General features: G+C 43.8%; 1 long non-coding RNA gene across 1 annotated transcript; it reads left to right on the top strand.

Moving 5' to 3' along the window:
* Positions 1 to 1,647: 1,647 nt before the first annotated feature.
* Positions 1,648 to 4,418, top strand: LOC132406110 (uncharacterized). Its single transcript, XR_009516062.1, has 3 exons — positions 1,648 to 1,760; positions 3,827 to 3,995; positions 4,162 to 4,418. It is a non-coding gene; the product is annotated as an uncharacterized LOC132406110 (long non-coding RNA).
* Positions 4,419 to 18,604: the final 14,186 nt, after the last annotated feature.

The raw sequence follows: 18,604 nt of genomic DNA on the forward strand, positions 1-18,604 counted from the left end.
CTCCTGAGCTCCACCGGCCTGATTTCAAGCACCTGCAGAATCTCTCCATTGCAGGAGCATTGCAGACAGCGGCCTTTCTCAAGGAATGGAACATAACTAGCAGATGAACATTAACACCGAGGAGAGTTAGGTGGTTGAGGGATGGAATAGGCAATACTTACTCCTGACACTATTCTAAAGAGTATTCTAAGTGAGGACAGAGAGACCAGAGTCTTCGAGTTGTTATGAATGTACCACAGCTCTGAGGGGCCGAAGGGTGCGGGGTAGCCCCCTCCTTTGTGAGAATCGCAAGATCACTATTGATTTGGGTCAGGAGCCCCAGGAAATGAGAGAGAGACGTGCGGAATGTCTCGTTCCCCGGCGATATAAAGCTACGGGACACGGCCATTGTCTCTTGAAGACGAACTTGTGTATTGCAATACTTGGAAGCCCTCAGGCAAAGTGGGCTGGTTGAGGGGGGGCTGCATCAACCCCAACCTGACTGACATCTGAGACCCTGTGAGTCAGGATAAAAGAGGGTCTGTGGGAGCAGCCCCTCAGACGCACCAGAAGAAACACTAGCAATCCTGTAATAGCGGAAGCCAATGGGAGGAGGCCACGTGCGTTCGGTTCCATTTTGCCCTGGAACCGGTGGCTTTTACCACGGAAGAACGGCTTTTAGCTAACCACAGGGAAACCAACTCCCAAAGACGACTCGAAGGATTAACATCAAAAAAGGATTGGGCAGGTTTCAAACCCGTCTTTCTCTCAACCCAAAACGCTGCAGCGTAAACGAACTAACAGTGACTTTTATATTTCCATCGGACAATACATTATCCCCTAGACAACGATAGAGCTATTTCTTATTGATTATTATTATACCCACGCGTTTAGATTGAGTATTGATGACATATATTATCTGTATGGTTGCATTGATATTATTTTGTATATTTTTATCAATAAATACTGCTAAAAATAGTACCATCAGACATCAACGGATCTCTCTATCTTTGCTGGTAAGTGACACAGTTACGGGGTTCGTAACAGTGTGGATAATTCTAAGAAGGTTACAGGTCATTAAAAGAGGAGGCAGTAAAGGAAAATTGATCTTGGTAGCATCGAATACAGAAGAAAGGAAATCTGACTAAACATTTCATAAGCTTTGGTTAGGACACACTAGAATACGGCACCAAGTTCCAGTCACAGCACTTTAGGGAGGGCGTGAAGGAGTTGGTGGGAGAATAATAACAATGTATGAAGCAGGGGCAAGAGAAAGGCATTTGGTTCTTTGAACTTGCTCCCTCATTCATCCATTTCAGCTAATCCTCCACCTCAGAATATCCAGTCCACACTTTAATAATGTTGAGAAATTTGTAATCTGCAAAACTGTTTTAATAACATTAGTTTGAGAGCGTATTTATATCTTTAACAACCAGTAAATGATTGACCCGTGTGGGTCTATTCTTGTTTAAAATCTGGTTCCTTCAGTAAATGATTCATCCATCAAACATCCACCCAAATGGGTGGGGTCAATGCATGGGTGTGGAATGAAGGTAAATTTCTGACAGAGCAACCTATCAAATTGATTCAGCAATTCAGGAAGTTGGAATTTAATCTTTAATTGGGGGATTTTGAGGAGCTAAGCCAGTGAAAACTGGAGGGTGGGGTTGACTGCAGTGATTGACAATCATGCTATATAAATGGAGAAGGGAGCAGGTGAATAGGGTCTTCTTGCGTTTGCAGAGCTGGTAAGGCAAGTTTTGTAGTGACACAGACGGCAGGTAAATGATTGCAAGTTAATGAAAATGGTCTTAGTTGTATAATTGTTAACTAAATTTAGAATTTATTCATTTTGAACTTTTTGATGTTTGCTTTCTGTATTTTAAGGTTTCAGTTAACATTTACTTTAACATAATCTTGCTGGTTTAATTAGCTAAGTTATCAAATTAATCTTGCTCTATTTTATTGTATCATTATGGTGCAACTTCTTAAATTTCATGATGTTAGTGACTAGAACTTTTCAAAAACACAATGTCATCCGTAAAGTCATCCATTTTTAAGCTGTAGTTAACTAAAATCTAGTTCATAATGAAGACACTGGAACTGGGCAAACTGCCCAGGCGCCATGATACATTTGGACTAGGATAGTTATGATCTGGTTTGGGGTGGGAAAAAGTCCAATGGTTTTATAATTTTCCTAGTACATAAAAATACTAGTATTTGTCAAAAGACCACTACAGACATAAGGTTGTGGTCTGTTATTTGTAATACTGGATTTAAAGAAAAAAGTTCAGCTTGTCCAACCTTACTGGTAATATAGGTGGGGAACTGTGCAGTTTGGGGTGTGGGAGGGGGAGGTCTTTGTAACAAGACAAGAATAAGTAGAGAAGGCAAATGGTATGGAAATGGGTTTTCACTGGTAGAATGAAGTACTCTAAATTGGAACACTAATTGGATCTGGGCATCATTCGAGTACAAAGTTAATGTTCAGATCATAGAGAACAATTTAAGGCCTCAAATAAAAGCTTTGCTGACATTGTCCCCGAGTCCTGTACGGCTGGAATACAGTACTGCTTTTGTTGGAAGTATTTACCTTTTTATAATATAAGATGAGATCACACCCACAGACCTCTTTTGTACTTCATGTAAATAATATATCCAATGGAGTATAATAAATATTTAATTGATCTCTAAGATTTTGTACTCTGATTACGAGTTCTGTTTCAGTTTTCCACTCTTGTGGGAACGTTAGTTTCCCTAATTTGAAGTCTTGGTCCTTTTACTGTACTCTTGTCCCTATCCTTAGCCTACTCCTTTGAAATATTCAACCCTACTTATCCAGTCTTCTACCGTGCTCAATTTTCCAATTGTGGCCATATCTTGCAACTCTTCTGTGCAAGTGCATTTTGCCTTTGTGGCAGCCAAAATGTACTTGAACTAATTTTGGGTTCAATCTTTGCACGTCACAGTCTTGGCCGAGAAAGGTAAGAATTGCAAATGCCTTCTGCAGTGCATTTAGAAATGAGGCAAGGGCCTTTTGAGGTGGGCTTGTTAAAATTCATTTGCCATATATAGACATTACTACTTGTTCATTCCTTGTGCTACACTATTGGGTTTGGAGTTTGTGAACTTCTATAGGTTTCCTGAAGGCATTTAAGGAATTAAAACATGTAATAAGTGAGAGATATTTATTTAATTCCATATATTTCATTTTGCCAGGGTCTGAAACTCTGATCTTCTTTTAAACTCTGGAACGCTGTGGTTGCATAGTCACAATCTTGATTAAGTGCCAAGACTAACTTCATGTCATTATGGAAATTGATTGGGATCAGTTGGGGCAAGAAGATCTAATGGCAAAGTGAACTCAAGGTCTTGATTGACTTGCATTTTCATTGTGCTAAAGCCATTAGACATGGGAACATAATTTGTCCCAACAAGTCTGCTGTCATTCAATCATGGCTGACTTATTTCCCCACTCAACCTATTCTCCTGTCTTCTGCCCGTAACTGTTGATACCCCTGGTAATCAAGAGCCAATCAGCATCTGCTTTAAGTATACTCGTAACTTGGCCTCCACAGCTGTCTGAGGAAATGACTGCTTTGGAGCACGTCATTGGGTGTATTTCCAGGAGTATCTTTAAACAGCGCATGAGCTGGAACAGCACAACTGATGATGCAGTTGCTGCATTCTGAGAGCAGTGTATTGCTCACTAAAGTAAATGTAGAGACATTTTATTCTAACCTTTTGTTTGGGATTGTATTCAGACAGTAACGTTATACTTGTGTAATACTTTCATTGCATCACTAACTGCACTTTTCTTCACCCCTGTCCCTGCCCCCACCCCAAGTTGATTTGCTTTCAGATCTGCTAATCCAACCATGACTGAACTGGAAAATTGTATCTCTACATTGATTAGTGTCTTCCAAAACTATGCCAAAAAAGGGGGTGACCCATATACACTGAGCAGGGAAGAAGCGAGAGAACTTGTGAAGAGTCAGCTGCCAAGTCTGGTGAAGGTATGTTCTGATGAGGATGGGTTAGAGTAAATTGCCAAACGTCTAATGTGGGAGATCTTTCATCCTGGGGCTGAGGTTTCTTTTTAAAAGGATGAATACAAACTATCAAAGTGCATGCACACTGAACAAGTTTGTAAACTGATTTATTGTGTTCTGTCACCTCCAGAACCCACATGACAAAGCGGGCTTGGACAAGTTAATGGTAGACCTGGACAGTGATGGGCAGGTGGATTTTCAAGAGTTTGCAATAATGGTTATTTCAATCAGTGCGTGCTGCCATGATCTCCTTAAAGGTGCATCAAAGAAAAAATGAAAGGCCTGAACGACCAAAAATTTGCAGCCTGCAGCTCCATTGTCAAGGAAATGTTTAATTTCTTAAGCTTGTATTTTGCTGCACTTAAATAAAGTATCTCATGAATTGTGTTTTATTTTGCCTTGGTTGTGGTTGAAAATTGGAGTCTTGGGCATTGGTGTGTCCAAAATGAATTTATTAAAGTATGTATACCATATAGAACACTGAAATACAATTTGCTACACAAAACAAAGAACCACAATAGAATTCAGTGAAGACTAACAAACATCCAATATGCAAAAGAGGGCAATTTATGCAAATAATATAAAAATAAACAAGTAAACAAATAAACAAGTAATAAACAAGCGGCAGAGTCGCGGACTGGAAACAGTTCAGCGCTGAGGTGAGTGAAGCTGGTCCAGGATGCCTGATGGTTGCTGGGTGACGGCTGCTCTGCTGGAGGCGGACGGGATCGGAAACGTTATTTATCCAGATTCTGCACTTACAATTAACCTGTGCTGGTTGGGAGATGCAATGCTGAACTACTACAGTCCATTGGGTTAAGAAAATGCCAAAGAACTGTTGTGAAGTTAATTTAAAGATTTCAACTCTAATGTTTTGGGTTGATGGGTGGTGCAGGAGCGGAAGTGCCTTTCTCAATTGGGATGGTGTATAATAACGGGTGGGAGTCGGGTGTTCCACGCACCGGCCGCTTTCCGCCTTTGTTCTGGAGATTGAAAGCTTGGAAATGATGTCTGAGTAGACACGAGTGTTTAATTGTAGAGAAACAGTAAAGGGAACACGACTTTTGATCCTGATGCTCTATCTTGGCTGTTCAAGCCAGGGTCATCCTTGCGTAATGAAATCAAAACTGGAGGCAGATATTGACTGTTTTCATAAGTAATGGCAGCCCACACACAAAATGCAGGAGGAACGCAGAATGTCAGGCAGCATCTACGGAGGAATAATCAGTTGATATATTGGGCAGGACACTCCACCAGTCTGGCCAGTACGCAGCAACATGTACAACAAGCTGAAGAAACTCAGCAGGTTGGGCAGCATCCATAGAAACGAGCAGCCAACGTTTTGGGCCGAGACCCTTCGTCAGGACTGAAGGAGGGACAGGCGCCCTATAAAGAAGGAAGGGGGAAGGGGGGAGGGTGGGAAGGAGAAGGCTGGTAGTTCCCAGGTGAAAAACCAATCAGATGAAAGATCAAGGGGTGGGGGAGGGGAAGCAGGGAGGGGATAGGCAGGAAAGGTGAAGAAGGAATGCAAGAGGAAAGCACTATGGGTAGTAGAAGAAGGCAGAATCATGAGAGAGGTGATAGGTAACTGGAAGAGGAGGCAGAGTAAAACTGGGATGGGGGAAGGGAGGGGGAGGGAATTACCGGAAATTGGAGAATTCAATGTTCATACCAAGGGGCTGGAGACTACCCAGACTACCCAGACTACTCAGGGCTCCTCCAACCTGAGTTTGGCCTCATCATGGCAGTAGAGGAGGCCATGTATGGACATATCCGAATGGGAATGTGAAGCAGAGTTGAAGTGGGTGGCAACCAGGAGATCCTGTCTGTTGTGACGGACGGAGTGGAGGTGCTCGACGAAGCGGTCCCCCAATCTGCGTCGGGTCTCGCCGATGTAGAGGAGGCTGCACCGCATGCAATAGACGACCCCAACAGACTCACAAGTGAAGTGTTGCCTCACCTGGAAGGACTGTTTGTGGCTCTGGATGGTGGTAAGAGAGGAGGTGTAGGGACAGGTGTAGCATTTATGCTTGTAGGGATAAGTACCAGGTGGGAGATCTGTGGGGAAAGACGTGTGGACCAGGCAGAAGCGGAGGGAACGATCCCTGCGAAAAGCTGAGAGGGGTAGTGAGAGAAAGATGTGCTGGGTGGTGGGGTCCTGTTGAAGGTGGCGTAAGTTGTGGAGGATAATATGTTGGATCCAGAGGCTGGTGGGGTGGTAGGTGAGGACAAGGGGAACTCGGTCCCTGTTGTGGTAATGGGAGGATGGGGTGAGGGCCGAATTGTGGGAAATGAAGGAGATGCGGGTGAGGGCATCATTGATGGTGGAAGAAGGGAAACCACGATTCTTAAAGAAAGAGGACATTTGAGATTTCCTGGAACGGAAAGCCTCATCCTTGGAGCAGATGCGGCGGAGACAGAGGAACTGGGGAGCGGCGAATTGGAAGTTACTGAAGAGGTGGAGGTCATGGGATGTATCCCGGAGGTAGGTGGGGAAGGACAGAACTATGGGTGACAAAATGGAGTCCAAGTAGGCAGGTACAAGTTCAGTGGGGCAGGAGCATGCCGAAACTATGGGCCTACCGGGGCAGTCAGGCTGGTGGATCCTGGGGAGGAGGTAAAACCGAGCAGTGCTGGGTGTGGGAATGATAAGTTTTTTGGCTGAGGATGGAAGGTCTCCAGAGTTGGTGCGGGAGACAATGGTTTGATGTTTTTTGGTGGGGTCCTGTTCCAGGGGTAAGTAAGAGGACGTGTCTGAGAGCTGCCGTTTGGCCTCAGTGAGGTAGAGGTCCGTCCGCCAGACTACTACGGCATCACCTTTGTCTGCAGGTACTCAAACCGTCCAGTCCTTATGCAGGAACTTGGCCTGGAACGTCAACTATTTCTTCCCCTCCAGGAATGCTGCCTGACCTCCTGAGCTCCACCGGCCTGATTTCAAGCACCTGCAGAATCTCTCCATTGCAGGAGCATTGCAGACAGCGGCCTTTCTCAAGGAATGGAACATAACTAGCAGATGAACATTAACACCGAGGAGAGTTAGGTGGTTGAGGGATGGAATAGGCAATACTTACTCCTGACACTATTCTAAAGAGTATTCTAAGTGAGGACAGAGAGACCAGAGTCTTCGAGTTGTTATGAATGTACCACAGCTCTGAGGGGCCGAAGGGTGCGGGGTAGCCCCCTCCTTTGTGAGAATCGCAAGATCACTATTGATTTGGGTCAGGAGCCCCAGGAAATGAGAGAGAGACGTGCGGAATGTCTCGTTCCCCGGCGATATAAAGCTACGGGACACGGCCATTGTCTCTTGAAGACGAACTTGTGTATTGCAATACTTGGAAGCCCTCAGGCAAAGTGGGCTGGTTGAGGGGGGGCTGCATCAACCCCAACCTGACTGACATCTGAGACCCTGTGAGTCAGGATAAAAGAGGGTCTGTGGGAGCAGCCCCTCAGACGCACCAGAAGAAACACTAGCAATCCTGTAATAGCGGAAGCCAATGGGAGGAGGCCACGTGCGTTCGGTTCCATTTTGCCCTGGAACCGGTGGCTTTTACCACGGAAGAACGGCTTTTAGCTAACCACAGGGAAACCAACTCCCAAAGACGACTCGAAGGATTAACATCAAAAAAGGATTGGGCAGGTTTCAAACCCGTCTTTCTCTCAACCCAAAACGCTGCAGCGTAAACGAACTAACAGTGACTTTTATATTTCCATCGGACAATACATTATCCCCTAGACAACGATAGAGCTATTTCTTATTGATTATTATTATACCCACGCGTTTAGATTGAGTATTGATGACATATATTATCTGTATGGTTGCATTGATATTATTTTGTATATTTTTATCAATAAATACTGCTAAAAATAGTACCATCAGACATCAACGGATCTCTCTATCTTTGCTGGTAAGTGACACAGTTACGGGGTTCGTAACAGTGTGGATAATTCTAAGAAGGTTACAGGTCATTAAAAGAGGAGGCAGTAAAGGAAAATTGATCTTGGTAGCATCGAATACAGAAGAAAGGAAATCTGACTAAACATTTCATAAGCTTTGGTTAGGACACACTAGAATACGGCACCAAGTTCCAGTCACAGCACTTTAGGGAGGGCGTGAAGGAGTTGGTGGGAGAATAATAACAATGTATGAAGCAGGGGCAAGAGAAAGGCATTTGGTTCTTTGAACTTGCTCCCTCATTCATCCATTTCAGCTAATCCTCCACCTCAGAATATCCAGTCCACACTTTAATAATGTTGAGAAATTTGTAATCTGCAAAACTGTTTTAATAACATTAGTTTGAGAGCGTATTTATATCTTTAACAACCAGTAAATGATTGACCCGTGTGGGTCTATTCTTGTTTAAAATCTGGTTCCTTCAGTAAATGATTCATCCATCAAACATCCACCCAAATGGGTGGGGTCAATGCATGGGTGTGGAATGAAGGTAAATTTCTGACAGAGCAACCTATCAAATTGATTCAGCAATTCAGGAAGTTGGAATTTAATCTTTAATTGGGGGATTTTGAGGAGCTAAGCCAGTGAAAACTGGAGGGTGGGGTTGACTGCAGTGATTGACAATCATGCTATATAAATGGAGAAGGGAGCAGGTGAATAGGGTCTTCTTGCGTTTGCAGAGCTGGTAAGGCAAGTTTTGTAGTGACACAGACGGCAGGTAAATGATTGCAAGTTAATGAAAATGGTCTTAGTTGTATAATTGTTAACTAAATTTAGAATTTATTCATTTTGAACTTTTTGATGTTTGCTTTCTGTATTTTAAGGTTTCAGTTAACATTTACTTTAACATAATCTTGCTGGTTTAATTAGCTAAGTTATCAAATTAATCTTGCTCTATTTTATTGTATCATTATGGTGCAACTTCTTAAATTTCATGATGTTAGTGACTAGAACTTTTCAAAAACACAATGTCATCCGTAAAGTCATCCATTTTTAAGCTGTAGTTAACTAAAATCTAGTTCATAATGAAGACACTGGAACTGGGCAAACTGCCCAGGCGCCATGATACATTTGGACTAGGATAGTTATGATCTGGTTTGGGGTGGGAAAAAGTCCAATGGTTTTATAATTTTCCTAGTACATAAAAATACTAGTATTTGTCAAAAGACCACTACAGACATAAGGTTGTGGTCTGTTATTTGTAATACTGGATTTAAAGAAAAAAGTTCAGCTTGTCCAACCTTACTGGTAATATAGGTGGGGAACTGTGCAGTTTGGGGTGTGGGAGGGGGAGGTCTTTGTAACAAGACAAGAATAAGTAGAGAAGGCAAATGGTATGGAAATGGGTTTTCACTGGTAGAATGAAGTACTCTAAATTGGAACACTAATTGGATCTGGGCATCATTCGAGTACAAAGTTAATGTTCAGATCATAGAGAACAATTTAAGGCCTCAAATAAAAGCTTTGCTGACATTGTCCCCGAGTCCTGTACGGCTGGAATACAGTACTGCTTTTGTTGGAAGTATTTACCTTTTTATAATATAAGATGAGATCACACCCACAGACCTCTTTTGTACTTCATGTAAATAATATATCCAATGGAGTATAATAAATATTTAATTGATCTCTAAGATTTTGTACTCTGATTACGAGTTCTGTTTCAGTTTTCCACTCTTGTGGGAACGTTAGTTTCCCTAATTTGAAGTCTTGGTCCTTTTACTGTACTCTTGTCCCTATCCTTAGCCTACTCCTTTGAAATATTCAACCCTACTTATCCAGTCTTCTACCGTGCTCAATTTTCCAATTGTGGCCATATCTTGCAACTCTTCTGTGCAAGTGCATTTTGCCTTTGTGGCAGCCAAAATGTACTTGAACTAATTTTGGGTTCAATCTTTGCACGTCACAGTCTTGGCCGAGAAAGGTAAGAATTGCAAATGCCTTCTGCAGTGCATTTAGAAATGAGGCAAGGGCCTTTTGAGGTGGGCTTGTTAAAATTCATTTGCCATATATAGACATTACTACTTGTTCATTCCTTGTGCTACACTATTGGGTTTGGAGTTTGTGAACTTCTATAGGTTTCCTGAAGGCATTTAAGGAATTAAAACATGTAATAAGTGAGAGATATTTATTTAATTCCATATATTTCATTTTGCCAGGGTCTGAAACTCTGATCTTCTTTTAAACTCTGGAACGCTGTGGTTGCATAGTCACAATCTTGATTAAGTGCCAAGACTAACTTCATGTCATTATGGAAATTGATTGGGATCAGTTGGGGCAAGAAGATCTAATGGCAAAGTGAACTCAAGGTCTTGATTGACTTGCATTTTCATTGTGCTAAAGCCATTAGACATGGGAACATAATTTGTCCCAACAAGTCTGCTGTCATTCAATCATGGCTGACTTATTTCCCCACCCAACCTATTCTCCTGTCTTCTGCCCGTAACTGTTGATACCCCTGGTAATCAAGAGCCAATCAGCATCTGCTTTAAGTATACTCGTAACTTGGCCTCCACAGCTGTCTGAGGAAATGACTGCTTTGGAGCACGTCATTGGGTGTATTTCCAGGAGTATCTTTAAACAGCGCATGAGCTGGAACAGCACAACTGATGATGCAGTTGCTGCATTCTGAGAGCAGTGTATTGCTCACTAAAGTAAATGTAGAGACATTTTATTCTAACCTTTTGTTTGGGATTGTATTCAGACAGTAACGTTATACTTGTGTAATACTTTCATTGCATCACTAACTGCACTTTTCTTCACCCCTGTCCCTGCCCTCACCCCAAGTTGATTTGCTTTCAGATCTGCTAATCCAACCATGACTGAACTGGAAAATTGTATCTCTACATTGATTAGTGTCTTCCAAAACTATGCCAAAAAAGGGGGTGACCCATATACACTGAGCAGGGAAGAAGCGAGAGAACTTGTGAAGAGTCAGCTGCCAAGTCTGGTGAAGGTATGTTCTGATGAGGATGGGTTAGAGTAAATTGCCAAACGTCTAATGTGGGAGATCTTTCATCCTGGGGCTGAGGTTTCTTTTTAAAAGGATGAATACAAACTATCAAAGTGCATGCACACTGAACAAGTTTGTAAACTGATTTATTGTGTTCTGTCACCTCCAGAACCCACATGACAAAGCGGGCTTGGACAAGTTAATGGTAGACCTGGACGGTGATGGGCATGTGGATTTTCAAGAGTTTGCAATAATGGTTATTTCAATCAGTGCGTGCTGCCATGAGTTCCTTAAAGGTGCATCAAAGAAAAAATGAAAGGCCTGAACGACCAAAAATTTGCAGCCTGCAGCTCCATTGTCAAGGAAATGTTTAATTTCTTAAGCTTGTATTTTGCTGCACTTAAATAAAGTATCTCATGAATTGTGTTTTATTTTGCCTTGGTTGTGGTTGAAAATTGGAGTCTTGGGCATTGGTGTGTCCAAAATGAATTTATTAAAGTATGTATACCATATAGAACACTGAAATACAATTTGCTACACAAAACAAAGAACCACAATAGAATTCAGTGAAGACTAACAAACATCCAATATGCAAAAGAGGGCAATTTATGCAAATAATATAAAAATAAACAAGTAAACAAATAAACAAGTAATAAACAAGCGGCAGAGTCGCGGACTGGAAACAGTTCAGCGCTGAGGTGAGTGAAGCTGGTCCAGGATGCCTGATGGTTGCTGGGTGACGGCTGCTCTGCTGGAGGCGGACGGGATCGGAAACGTTATTTATCCAGATTCTGCACTTACAATTAACCTGTGCTGGTTGGGAGATGCAATGCTGAACTACTACAGTCCATTGGGTTAAGAAAATGCCAAAGAACTGTTGTGAAGTTAATTTAAAGATTTCAACTCTAATGTTTTGGGTTGATGGGTGGTGCAGGAGCGGAAGTGCCTTTCTCAATTGGGATGGTGTATAATAACGGGTGGGAGTCGGGTGTTCCACGCACCGGCCGCTTTCCGCCTTTGTTCTGGAGATTGAAAGCTTGGAAATGATGTCTGAGTAGACACGAGTGTTTAATTGTAGAGAAACAGTAAAGGGAACACGACTTTTGATCCTGATGCTCTATCTTGGCTGTTCAAGCCAGGGTCATCCTTGCGTAATGAAATCAAAACTGGAGGCAGATATTGACTGTTTTCATAAGTAATGGCAGCCCACACACAAAATGCAGGAGGAACGCAGAATGTCAGGCAGCATCTACGGAGGAATAATCAGTTGATATATTGGGCAGGACACTCCACCAGTCTGGCCAGTACGCAGCAACATGTACAACAAGCTGAAGAAACTCAGCAGGTTGGGCAGCATCCATAGAAACGAGCAGCCAACGTTTTGGGCCGAGACCCTTCGTCAGGACTGAAGGAGGGACAGGCGCCCTATAAAGAAGGAAGGGGGAAGGGGGGAGGGTGGGAAGGAGAAGGCTGGTAGTTCCCAGGTGAAAAACCAATCAGATGAAAGATCAAGGGGTGGGGGAGGGGAAGCAGGGAGGGGATAGGCAGGAGAGGTGAAGAAGGAATGCAAGAGGAAAGCACTATGGGTAGTAGAAGAAGGCAGAATCATGAGAGAGGTGATAGGTAACTGGAAGAGGAGGCAGAGTGAAACTGGGATGGGGGAAGGGAGAGGGATTGAATTACCGGAAATTGGAGAATTCAATGTTCATACCAAGGGGTTGGAGACTACCCAGACGGTATATGAGGTGTTGCTCCTCCAACCTGAGTTTGGCCTCATCATGGCAGTAGAGGAGGCCATGTATGGACATATCCGAATGGGAATGTGAAGCAGAGTTGAAGTGGGTGGCAACCGGGAGGTCCTGTCTGTTGTGACGGACGGAGTGGAGGTGCTCGATGAAGCAGTCCCCCAATCTGCGTCGGGTCTCGCCAATGTAGAGGAGGCCGCACCGGATGCAATAGACGACCCCAACAGACTCACAAGTGAAGTGTTGCCTCACCTGGAAGGACTGTTTGTGGCTCTGGATGGTGGTAAGAGAGGAGGTGTAGGGACAGGTGTAGCATTTACGCTTGCAGGGATAAGTGCCGGACGGGAGACCCATGGGGAGGGACGCATGGACCAGGGAGTAGCCAAGGGAACGATCCCTGTGAAAAGCAGAGAGGGGTAGCGAGGGAAAGATGTGTTTAGTGGCAGGGTCCTGTTGAAGGTGGCAGAAGTTGCGGAGGATAATATACTGGATCCAGAGGCTGGTGGGGTGGTAGGTGAGGACAAGGGGAACACGGTCCCTGTTGTGATGACGGGAGGATGGGGTGAGGGCCAAAGTTCGGGAAATGCACAGCTTTACCGAGCCTTGTTCAGCTTGAAGATTTAAATATTGGAAGCCTTATTTGTTCTTCTGCCATTTTCGGATGGTTATAGCAGATGATTAAATTCAGCCATGCCTTCCCCTCCATAGAGAAACTTGCTGAGTTTCTTTAACTCAGATGGCTGCGATTCTCCAATGGTGCACCAGGTGGCAGTAGCGGGCCACAAATTGTTGGGATGAGGAAGTGAATTGAATGAGTTTGGAGAAAGCGTGAAAGAATTTGGTGTAGGTTTTCACTAAGATAATGGCGCAAGGCATTCTAAGTTTAAGTAAATCCGTAACAACTCATTTATTGTACTCCAAAGCGTGGTATTGATGGCATTGATGGTAGCCCCTAACTAAATCCACTGTGAAAATTATTAACATTCCAGCTAAACGTGCCAAAAAGTCTTGGATGTGTGGGACCAGGTAACAATCGGAGGTGGTGGCCTCGAAACATCATCAGTAATTGCCACATGGGTGGCAACCATCATCGGACTGAGGGACCATATGGAGGGGCAATGCCCAATGGTTATTTGACTGGCATACAATGCCAAGTCTTTCCATTTTGGCAAAAACAGCCTTCGCACTTACCAGCTTTTCTGGGTCCAGTCTACGTGCACGGGTGTGGACCAGTGGGCCAGTTAGAAACATAGAAAACCTACAGCACAACACAGGCCCTTCGGCCCACAAAATTGTGCTGAACATGTCCTTACCTTAGAAATTACTAGGCTTACCCACAACCCTCTATTTTTCTAAGCTCCGTGTACATATCCAAAAACTTCCTAAAAGGCCCTATCGTATCCACCTCCACCACATTGCTGGCAGCCTATTCCACGCACTCACCACTCTGAGTAAAAAACTTACCCCTAACATCTCCTCTGTACCTACTCCCCAGCACCTTAAACCTGTATCCTCTTGTGACAACCATTTCAGCCCTGGGAAAAAGCCTCTGACTATCCACACAATCAATACCTCTCATCATCTTATACTCCTCTATCAGGTCACTTCTCATCCTCCGTCGCTCCAAGGAGAGAAGGCCGAGTTCACTCAACCTATTCTCATAAGGCATGCTCCCAAATCCAGGCAAATCCTTGAAAATCTCCTCTTCACCCTGTTGTAGAAATGTGGTGCTCGACCCCATGTTTGTAGTGGAGAATGTGAGCTTGGTGAGGTTTGGGAATTCAACCAGCAGTCGAGTGAACTCACATGAGGTGGTGCATGCGCTTGACAGCATCGTTGTGGAAAACTTACTGGGGGAGCAGGGTATTGCCTTTGACATCCACAAGCAGGCAGTTGTTAAGATCGACAGACAGTCCTCGGGCACCCAGGAAGTCTGCATCGAGCAGAGGTCTAGCCACTTTAGCCAAGACAAAGTCCCGTGAGTAACATCAGCCACTGAAGCAGAGTGTTACCCGTCATATCCCATAAGTCTGGATCCTGCTGCCATTGGCATTCTCCAGCGAGGTTTCATCACTCTTCATCTTCTCATCAACTGGTGACCATGGCAACACACTCACTTGAGCACCCTTGTCACCCTGAGTGGGTGCTGATAATGAACAGTAGAAATCTCTGGCAGCTGGAACCCCTGGTGTCCACAGGCCTCTGATGTCCCAATGCTCTGGCACTGTCGAAGCTGCAAGTTGGTCGGCATTTTCCTGCATTTGTACCAGAGTGAACGTGGTAAAAACACAGGCTCGGCATCACCTGTTTTGCAGCTGCAAGTGTCCTCATGCTGGAGGCGTTGCTGACTGGGCTTAGTGAGGTAGACAAAGAAGCAGGAATGGTAGATCATCAGCCATTTTAGCAAGCTCCCTGTAGTGTTTCATGGGTGTGTTAGTGAGGGTTCTAATGCCCTTCCCTTGGGCAATATCGGCGGCATGGAGAGGGGAGACTTGCAGCTTGGGCAACTGCCGGTCTTCCATTAAAAAAAACCCTGCCCAGGCTTGCGCACTGAAAACTTTCCAAGGTGCAAATCCATGGTCTATCGAGACTAACGGAGGCCTACACACACACACACACACACACACACACACACACACACACACACACACACACACACACACACACACACACACACACACTCACACACACACACACACACACACACACACACACACACACACACACAGTGAGGGCTACGCAAACTTGATCAGGGATTTGCTGCATGAAGAGTTCTTTAAAAATTTCCCAGGAGAAACAGAACATCTATTAGCTTAGATGGTTTAGCATTACTGAGGCCAGGCAAGAAGAACAACAGTTGGTTGCGTTCAGGCTCCTATAGTCCAAAAGTCTGTAAAAGGGGAGTTTTCAGTGATAGGTATTTTTCGTGTTAAGCAGGTGTTCGAGTAGACTCACCACTCTGACAGCCGTGGAGTTAATGAATGACGCTACCATATAGAAATATTTGGTGTTGTCAGCGGAGATTTCTCACATTGTGAATTGGGCCTCAGCTTATACAAACCAAGCGATGGCATTTTGCTCCCAAAACTCCAGCAGTTTCAAAGCGACTGCATTGACCAACATGTTCAATAACTCTGGAATTGTCCTTTAGTGTCAGATCACCAATGTAGATTTTTGCAAATAAAACGGCGTGAGGCACCTTATGTTTAAGAAAAACCAGGACAATTCATTTATTGTACTCCAAACACTAAACATAGAGCGCAAAATGGCTGTTGAATGTGCCAGGCTTTAGATGTTTCAAAAATGACAGGGAAGGTGGCAAAATAGGTAGGGGTGTGGCATTGCTAATCATGGATAGTGTCACAGCTGCAGAAAAGGAGGAAGTCATGGAGGGATAGTAACAGGGACATCAACGAGCAGATAATTAGGCAGATTCTGGAACAATGCAATAATAATAGGGTTCTTGGGATAGAAGATTTTAACTTTCTTAATATTGACTGGCATCTCCTTAGAGCAAGGGGTTTAGATGGGGTGGAGTTTTTTAGGTGTTCAGGAAGTTTTCCTGACGCAATACATAGATACGCCAACTAGAGGAGAAACTGTACTTGATCTGGTATTGGAAAATGAACCTGGTCAGGTGTGAGATCTCTCGGTGGGAGAGCATTTTGGAGGTAGTGATCACAACTCTGTCTCCTTTACCTTAGCACTGGGAAGGGATAGGAACAGACAATTTGGGAAATATTTAATTGGGGTGGGGGGAAATCTGATGCTATTAGGCAGGAACATGAGAGCATAAATGGGGAGCAGATGTTCTCAGGGAAATGCATGGCAGAGATGTAGCAAATATTCAGGGAACATTTGCATGGAGTTCTGCAATAGGTGTGTTCCATTAGGGCAGGGAATGGATGGTAGGGTAAAAGAACCATGGTGTACAAAGGATGTAGAAAATCTAGTTAAGAAGAAAAGAGAAGTTTACGAAAAGTTCTAGAAACTAGGTATTGATAGAGTTCTAGAAAATTACAAGGTTGCTAGGAAGGAGTTTAAGAATGAAATCAGGAGAGCAAGAAAGGACTATGACAACGCCTTGCGAGCAGGATTAAGGAAAACCCCAAGGCATTCTACAACTACGTGAAGAGTGAAAGGATGAGTCATGTGAGAATAGGACCAATCAGGTGCGATAGTGGAAACGTGTGGATGGAATCAGAGAAGGTAGTGAATACTTTGCTTTAGTATTCACCGGGGAAAAAGACCTTGGCAATTGTGGGGATGACTTACAACAGACTGAAACACTTGAGCATATAGACATTAAGAAAGAGGATGTGTTGGAGCTTTTGAAAAGCATTGCTAGATAAGTCACTGGGACCATATAAGATATACCCCAGGCTACTGTGGGAGGCGAGGGAGGAGATTGCTGAGCCTCTGGTGATGATCTTTGCATCATCAATAGGGACAGGAGAAGTACCAGAGGATTGGAGGGTTGCACATTGATGAAGGTAGAGCAGTGGATGTAATGTATAATGATTTCAGTAAGGCATTTGATAAGGTTCCCTATACAAGGCTCATTCAGAAAGCAAGGAGGCATGGGATCCAATGAGATCTTGCTTTGTGGATCCAGAATTGGCTTGCCCCCCAGAAGGCAAAAGGTGGTTTTAGATGGTTTGTATTCTGCATGGAGGTCAGTGACCAGTGGTGTTCCTCAGGGATCTGTTCTGGGACCCCTCCTCTTTGTGATTTTTATAAATGACCTGGATGAAGAAGTAGAATGGTGGGTTAGTAAGTTTGCTGATGACACAAAGGTTGGGGTGTTGTGGATAGTCTGGAGGGTTGTCAGAGGTTACAGTGGGACATCGATAAGATGCAGAACTGGGCTGAGAAGTGGCAGATGGAGTTCAACACAAATAAGTGTGGAGTGGTTAATTTTGGTAGGTCAAATTTGAAGACAGAATATAGTATTAATGGTAAGACTATTGGCAGTGTGGAGGATCAGAGGGATCTTAGGGTCTTGTGACAATAGGACACTCAGAGCTGCTGCGCAGGTCGTCTGTGCAGTTAAGAAGGCATACGGTGTATTGGCATTCATCAACTGTGGGATTGAGTTCAAGATCCGTGAGGTAATGTTACAGTTATATAAGACGTTGGTCAGACCCCACTTGGATTACCGTGTTCATTTCTGGTCACCTCACTACAGGAAGGATGTGGATACTATAGAGAGAGTGCAGAGGAGATTTACAAGGATTTTGCCTGGATTGGAGAGAATGCTTTATGAGAATAGGTTGAGCAAAATCTTGCCTGACAAGTCTGTTTGAGTTCTTCAAGGAAGTAACAAGCAGGGTGGGCAGTGGTAGTGGATCTCATTTACTTGGATTTTCAGAAGGCACACAAGGCTGTTTAAAAGATAAAATCCCATGGCATTACAGGAAAGATACTGGCATGGATGGAGGAACAGTTGACAGCAGGAGGCAGCGACTGGGAATAGAAGGGGCCTTTTCTGGTTGGCTGTCGGTGACTAGAGGTGTTCCTTGGTGAAAATTATATGCGAGATTTATTTTTCACTCTAACTTTGTACATGTGGCAAAATAAACCAATTTATCAATTTGCTGTCAAGTATCAAGTATGACTGGCTGTACTGGTTATGAAAAAATCTTGGCAGAAAGCACACAAGGTAATGGTGGAAACCAAAAGAAAGATCAACATTTGTACATCTGCTCTCAGTGTTCAATTTCCGTTTTGTTTAAGGAATGACCAGCACAATCATTTGGGTTGCTACCACTTTTAACGTGCAGACAGTCTCTCTGGCAAATTGTGAATGTTGCCATAAGATTGTCCCAGCAGTCAGAAAGTTGTCCATCATTTCGAGAACATAGCCGGCGACACTAGTGCTTGCATAATTCACTTGTGTATCATAACTGTGTAAATTATCTTTTCA

Source organism: Hypanus sabinus, chromosome 16 (assembly GCF_030144855.1).
Source record: "Hypanus sabinus isolate sHypSab1 chromosome 16, sHypSab1.hap1, whole genome shotgun sequence".
Taxonomy (NCBI): Eukaryota; Metazoa; Chordata; class Chondrichthyes; order Myliobatiformes; family Dasyatidae; genus Hypanus; species Hypanus sabinus.